Consider the following 8,535-nt stretch of genomic DNA (forward strand, 5'->3'; position numbering starts at 1 on the left):
CAATGAGTTCATTAGATGGTTCTAGAACAACATTCTCAACACATGTCTTACTGCAAATGGGTGAGCTAGATAAATCAATCAAATCATCACAATAAATAGAAGCATCTACCTTAGGATTGAAATTAAAGAGAGGTAGAATGCTTCAAAGAGACCTTAGTTTGAGATTCAATGCACTCAAATTTAGTCATAAGCTCTTCATACTCTTGTTTAGCAAATTGAATTTGCTCAATAATTTTTCATAATTAGAAACAAATGTAGCATGAATGTAATTAAGTGCATTGAATTTCTTAAAGTTTTTTGATTGTTTCTTTAAGGCCCTTTGTTGCTCATTTATCAAATCAAGAAGTTCTTCTTGGGAGGAAGAATCCTCATCGGATTCATCATCATTTATATTGTTTTCCATACCTTTGGCCATAAGGCACTTGTAAGATTGCTTTTCATACCAAGTCGCAGGGTCAACAAGTTACCGACGAGTCATCATGACTCCAAGGCATCGGCGTACCTCTCACTATACAGTTGGATTACTCCTTGATCCACTCTCTAGGTTGCAGCACCTAGCAACACCTCTCTCTAGGCTTATAAGTACTAATCACTCTCTAATGGTGTGCTTAATTGCCTTAGATGAACACTTTAAGCACTTTGATGGTTTGGATGTCTTCTCAGGTTTGTATGAGATTCTCTGGACTTCAGCACCCTCAAATGACCGAGTGGGTGAGTATTTATAGCCTGAAGCCTGCCAACTAGTCGTTGCTCTAACGGCTCAATTTTACTGTGAACAACGGATGATCCGGTGACAACAGTAGTACAAGCACCGAACCAACCGGTGTGTACATCAGTGGATACTAGCCTTTAGAACTTCACTCAAACTTCTTCTTAACACCGGATATTCCGACGTTGCCTTCAATTCCATCATCGGACTTTCTAGGGTGTAGACTTGAGCCTGACCGAGCCATCTTCTACACTACTCAACTGTCTGATGTGCAGATCTTTTGATCACCAGACCTTCCGATGTGTTGATTTCCATCTCTTTGCAAACTCTCTGGAAAATATTCCGGTATGCATTGTCATCTAATCACCGAACCTTCTGGTGTACACAGCATACATCATTGGACTATCCGGCGTATGGCTTCTTCTTTTCATTCCTTTGGAATTGCTCTAGTGTGTACTACACATTGAGCACCGGACATTCCAGTTAGTACAATCTAATTTCAACTTAGTTTTCCATCTTTCTGGAAAATACTCTGGTGTATATAACTCTGGTAACACCAGACCTTCCGATATAGTCATTTTTCCTAGGATTTCTCTAATTCAATCAAATTATATCCCAGTTTCAGTGGCTTCTTCATGTATTGCATTCCTAAGACCTACTAACATATATTCTTGAAAAATATGTTAGTCTCAATGACTATGTTATCATTAATTACCAAAATCACAATCATAGTCTAATAGAACCATTTTCGCAACAGTTGACGATGTGCTGAAACACAGAAGACTGAGATGATGTATATCATCTCGTCTTTTTGAAAGATGGCATCTATCGATTCAAGTTTGTCGATCACTTTTTATCTTTTTGGAATATAGTGTTGCCATGATGTCAACCATTTCATCTTTTTGGAAGACAACATTGATCGATCAATGATATATAGCTAGGTTTATGTGTTCTGAACAATGTGTGATATGTAACTGTGTGATATTTTTAAACTTTGTGATATGTAAATGATGTGTTTTGTGTTCTGAACAATGTGTCAATAAGTTTAATTTGTGAATAATGAAGTGTGTATCTGTGTAACTCTTTCCCCCTGTAAACGAATTTGCTTTATGGATGCGCACCCAAGAAGCAAATTTGCTTATAGAAGGAAACAGTGACACATACGGTTTTTTAAAAAACTCCATCTGTGACAATTAACACATACTGTTTAAAAAAAACCGTTTGTGATCTTTACTACACACAGATGGGTTTCAAAAAATCCATCTATATATAAGTGTATTGCATACAGTTCTAAAATCGTCTGTAACAATGTCAATATCACAGACACTTTTATAAAGATGAAATATATAACCGTTTGTGATAAGATTTAAAATCTATCTATAATAATCAGTTTTAAGTAGTGCCATGTATTGTACGGAGTTCTCGTGTCAGGAGATTGGTGCGAGGTGAAATTATTTGCAATTTTGCATGACTAATGGAGGAAAACTTATCATGTGGCATGCATGTCTCTGACTCTATCTCCATATAACTTTACCTTTTCTCCAGAGAGATCATCTCCATAGTTCTAGCATCCATAATTAACCTCCAGCTTCAGTTAGTACTTCAGTTTTCTGTTAGCTGTGAGATTCTAGAGAAAACCAAATTGAAGCTCATATTCGTCAATTGGGGTCATTACTTGACGTGGGTATTTATATATTCCTTGTGATTTTTTTTCTAGAGTGCTGATTTATATATACCGCTTTTCGCCATAGTTCTCCGCACTACTTTTTGTTTGATTCTAACTACTATGTTGCTCATTTCAATACTGGAAAAAATATCCGTGGTGTGATTTTCGAGAGCTGTCAAGATGGTGAAGTTCACGGCAGAAGAGCTCCGTGGAAGTATGGATAATTTTTTTTTTAAAGAAATCACTACTCCTAGTATTATTATAAGTTTACAATAAAAAATTATAAAAATACCATTAAAACTGTCATTCAAGTGACATCTTTGTAAAAAATAAAAATTAGAAAAGTATTTGCAAATGCAAAAAAAAAAAGACAACATTCGTAGCATGTCTATTATTCCCTTGTGGCAGCTGCTGAGAGTATATTTTGCGCATCATGGCTAGCTGCTGAGAGTATATTTTGCAATCTGAAATGGAGAGGGTGCTGTAAGGAAATGTAATTTGCATTCTGACTGAGGTTAAATGATAGTTTCGTATGATACCTTTTTCATTTTTCGTCTGATTGCATCTTTATTAAAGTTGAGGTTGAGGACCGCACGCTTGATTCATTACTCAAAAACTATTTTCAGAGGTGGTTCGTAATTGGTTTTCACAGGTGTTTAGTGTAACCGCCTGTGATCAAAGGCTTGTGAAAATGAACGATTTCCATATGCACAAAATAAACCACTTGTAGAAATCTATTTGCACAGACGGTTCACATAAGGAACCGTCCGTAGAAATCAATTTCTGCAAGTGGTTCACTTAAGCAACCGACTGTGAAAAACCAATACCATAGGTGGTCCCTTAAGTGAACTCTTTAGCGTCCACCTATAGATAGATAGATTTTCACATGTGGGTGACATAAAGACCCGCCTGTGATATGTATTTTATTTAAAAATTAATAATGAGTATATATTTTATTCTCTCCAGATTTCAACACATTTTCAAGATATATTTCAACATCATAGGCGGTTTTTTAAGTTAATCGTCTGTAGAAATCATTTTCACAGACGGTTGACCCAATGAACTTCCTATGAAAATCGTTTTAGATATGTTTTTTAAAATTTTTCCTAAGTAAAATTATTCTAGATGCATATATTTAATACATATCCTTAATACAATCCCATGTATTAATTAAAGCATTTTAATACTCCATACATACCCTGGATATTAAGTTACATAACATGTATTCACATTGGAAAAGAAATTGCATGACATAAAAATCACATTAGAAACTAAGTTACCTAACATGGTACTATTTGCCTTGAACTATTTTTCCTATACCATCAAGGCATATGTAGGGCATCACAGATATATCGAGAGTTGCTTCTACAAGTTTGATTTTTTATAGATCTCTAAAAGGCGGCACATCGTCGAACTGATTGTATTCTTCTTCATCCTCCACATTCTCAACTTCGATAATTTTTTATTTTCCGTCAACAACTATATGTTTCTTTTCATTCGTGGGGCCATTTATATAGAAAACATGTGCGACATGATCAGCGAGTACCTATGGGTTATCTTTGTGGCCTACAATGCTAAGGTTGACAGTTGTGAACCTGTAGTTGTCCACCACGCCATTTAGGTGTTTGACCCATTTGCACCGAAAGATGAGGATCTGCAGATTCACTCCATAGTCGAGTTCCCAGATTTCATCTATGAATCCATAGTAGGTGATCTTTTCCCCTGTTGTGTCATAGACTTCTATGCAAACGTCGCTGTTTTGGGCCATACTCTTCTTGTCCTTTGCTTTGGTATGAAATTTATACACATTAATGTTATACGCTTGCATGACGTAAGTAAACTAGATGGGCCACAAGCTAACATTTTTACATTTTTTTTATCTACGGATTCACCATCTGAAAGGTTTTGGTTCTTAAACTATTTGGTGAAGCGACACTTGTGCTCTTTCAAAATCCAATCATTTGAGTGGCCTTGATTTTCTATGTGAAGCTCATTCGGGTGTTGCTCGACGTACGATGCCACTATCTGGAGCTGCTACAAGATGGTGAAATATGCTTCTTCCACTGCTTTATAATCATGATCGATGAATCTTTTCTTTCTTTTGGTCCCTCTCCTAGACAACCTCCCCTCATGTTGAGATATAGGTACACCAATCGATTTAGCATCTTTTATGTAATCGATGCAACACTCAACGACTTCCTTGATATTATAGCCCTCAATCATGGAACCCTCTGGGTAAGCATGATTCCGTACATAGGTCTTGAGAATGCACATGTACCACTCAAACGTATACATCTGATGTAAGAATACAGAGCCCAGCGCAATTATCTCATTCACGATGTGAACCAAGAGGTGTACCATGACATCAAAAAAGGATAGAGGGAAGCACATCTCAAGTTGGCATAGAGTCTCTACCAAGTAACTATGTAGAGCACCCAGTTTTTCAGCATCGATCACCTTCTAAGCAATTGTGTTGAAGAAGTGACACAACCGTGTGATGACCACTTTTATGTATCATGTCTTGATACCCCTAATTGCAATAGGGAGCATCTGCGTCATTATCACATAACAATCATGAGACTTCATACCGATTAGCTTCAAATCTTTCATCAAGACTAGTTTCTTGATGTTGGATGAGTAACCCATCGGGACTCTCACCCTATGTAAGTACTTGCACAATGTCTTTTTCTCCTCAGGTGTCAGAGAGTAACTAGTCGGGGGAAGATAATGTTTCCCATTTGGTCTATCTTCAGGGTGTAGCTCTGGTCTAATTTCAAAATGCACCAAGTCCTTACGTGACTTGATTACATCCTTTGTCTTGCCCGATATGTCCAGTAAGAGGCCAAGGATGCTATCACACACATTCTTCTCAACGTGCATGACATCGATGCTGTGGCGAACGTTCAAGTCCTTCTAGTAGGACAAATACTTAAAAAAAAAACTGGCATCTTCTTCCATAGCATGCTGGTCGGCGTCTCACTTTTCTTTCTCTTTTTACCCTTCGACAGCTTCCCAAAAACAACCTAGATGCTCTTGACCATTTCAAACACTAGTGCCCCGCTGCAAGGTTTTGTGCCAGTACCTTGCTCAATTGTGTTGTCAAATTGTTTCTTCATCTTACGGTATCTGTGAGTTTTGAGTAAGAACTGTCGGTGTCGCGTGTACACTAGCTTCTGTGAGTATGGAAGGTACACAAGCACAGTTTCATCCAAGCACACGACACATCCTTATTTCCCTTTTAACCTGTCCTGATAGGGAAAAAGGGTGGGATAATCACTGATGGTAACGAAAATCATGGTTTTCAGCGTGCAGTACTGTCGTGGGAACTAATCCCACACCCGGACCCCACCGTTCCAAAGTTTCACCATATCTTCCATCAATGGTTCCAGAAACACATCCATATCGTTGCCAGATTGTTTCGATCCTTGGATAAGAATGGACAGCATAAGGTACTTTCGCTTCATGCATAGCCATGATGGAAGGTTGTAGATGGGCAGGACCACTGGCCAAGTGCTATGTGAGGTACTCATGTCACCGAAAGGATTCATTCCATCGGTACTCAATGTGAACCTTACATTTCTTAGTTATTCAGCAAAATATGGATACATAGCATCAAACTTTCTCCATTGGCTAGCATCGGCGGGGTGTCGAAGCTTAGTTTCATAGTTCTTGCGCTTATCAAAATGCCAACGCATTAATTCAGAGTCCCTAGGGTTTGAGTACAAACGCTGCAAGCGGGAGATCACTAATAGGTACCATATCACCATGGCATGACTTCTTCTCTTCTTCTCGCGTTGGAAGAAGTGTCTTCTTCGTCACGACCAGCATTACTCATCTTCTTCTTTGCGTTGGCGGAAGCATCTTCGTCATCACAATCATCATTCCTCTTGTACCGACTCATATTGCATACTAGACATCTATCCATAGCTTCATACTCTTTATGGTAGAGGATACAGTGGTTCAGACACATGTGTATTTTTTCACATCCAATAACAATAGGCAGATAAGCTTCTTCTCTTGATAAGTGGTGGTGGACAAGGGTTAGGCTTCGGAAGCATGTTTGCCAAGAGACTCAACAGATTCGAGAAAGTCTTGTCGGACCATCCATTGTTGGCCTTCAACCTTAGAAGTTCAAGCACCGAATGCAACATCGTAAACTTCTTATCACAACCCTTCGATTCCTCATACAAAAGTTCCTTCGATGCCTTCTGTAACGTCTCGAAATTATCTAAACCTCTCATGTCCCTTAAAACATGTGGTTCTGCATGGTACAATATTTCCTTCAGATCGAAATCAATATCATCATCCACCATAAGATCAGTGTCACCTTTGACTCCCTCATCGTCACGATCCACTTGATCAGCAACAATGTCGTCGTTTGGTTCACTTGTATGTTGTTCGCCATGATTAGACCAACATGTGTAATCCTCTCTCAAGATCAAGTGTGATTTGATTATGCATGATTTGACCCATAATTTCTTATTCTTGCAGTCAAAATATGGATAGTATATTTTCATTGTCTTCTTAGTCAAAGCATCCTTCTTGACGGCTTCAATTAAAATAAAGAGTCCTTTGATGTATATTTCTTCATGTCTTGGCGTATTGTACAACCATGCTCTATTCATCTTTAACATCAACCACAAAATTAGATTAATTAATTAATTAATTAGAAAATTAGAATAAAAATGATTTTTAAAAAGGGGGGAAATGGGCTTGTTGTGATTATAATATGTCTATGCAATTGAATATATATTGGTGCAAATTTATGGCTCAAAATAATGTGGATTCATTACTCTCTCCCTATCTCCCTCTAGATCTAGATCTAGAGCTATCAAAAAATCCTCATTCATGATAAAACCTCATAGAGGCTAAAAAACATCAAATTCTGACTACATTTTTGAAATATAATGCTGGAATCATATGAATCTACATAATTGAATCAATATTGGTCACAAATTTTAGCTAATTTGATTATCTAAATGGCTAGAACCATGATCATCTTTAGATCACATCTAAACTCTAATTAAGCCTTAAATCTAAATCTAAACTTCAAAAAGATGATAGCTAGGGATGAGATATCCTTACCTTAGATGGTTCCTCCAAGGGATTCAAAAACAAAACCTTCCCACTCTGTTTTCAAAATCCGCAGCTGCCTTTGAGCTCTGCTATTCAGACAATGAGCTCTTTGTCTGAATGGAGCTACTCGCTGTGAGGTATTATTTATGGAGAGATTATCACAAGCAGTTCACATAACGAACCGCTTGTGAAAATTAATTTCCACATACGGTTCCTTATGTGAACCGCTTGTGATAATGGACCATATTTTTACAGGCGGTTCACATAAAGAATCATCTCTGAAAATTCTCATTTTCACAGATGGTTCACATAATTAAAGAACTGCTCGTAAAAATAGAGTTATTTTCATATGTAGTTCACATAAGGAATCACCTGTGAAAATAAATTTTCATATACAGTCTACAACCGCATAGGACCGCAGCTTACTACTCATACGGTTTGTCATATGAACTATCAGTATAATATCTAGGTGTCTCGAAAAATAGATTTTGTAGTAGTGATTGCTAGTTTCTTTGGCTGGTGCTTTAGTTGCTTCCTGGTTCTACTCAGAGCTTGTAGTGTCAGGTCTGTGATCATTACGTTTGCTATTTTGTTCACGATTCAGCCTTGCTTCATCTCGGTTAGTTGGTTTGTTGATAGTCTCATGTAAGCTGTTCCCTGTTTGTGTAGTCTTGCTTTGACAGTTGATCTGTTCATTGTTTAGATGAGAAACAGGTAAGATTAATATTCTCATGTAAGCTGTTCATTGTGTGATTTTCAGTTTCACATCATAGCGAGCTGCTGAGACGAAATTTTGCTATCAGAAATGCTGTAGCAAATGTAAATTACATGATGATACCTGCGGTTAAGTGATATTTTTGTATTATACCCTTTGCATCTTCTTGTGATTGCACCTGCATTTGAAGTTGAGTATTGCAGGCTTGATTACTAGTTTTCTTGGCTTGTACTTCTGCGTCGTCTTTTTGTACTGCAACCTAGCTTATAGTGTCAGGTCTGGCCATTTCATCATGTATGCCTGTTTTCTTCATGATCAGCATTGCTTCATCCTGGTTGGTTCGTTGGTTGATGATCTCATGTAAGCTGT

Source organism: Phragmites australis, chromosome 2 (assembly GCF_958298935.1).
Source record: "Phragmites australis chromosome 2, lpPhrAust1.1, whole genome shotgun sequence".
Taxonomy (NCBI): Eukaryota; Viridiplantae; Streptophyta; class Magnoliopsida; order Poales; family Poaceae; genus Phragmites; species Phragmites australis.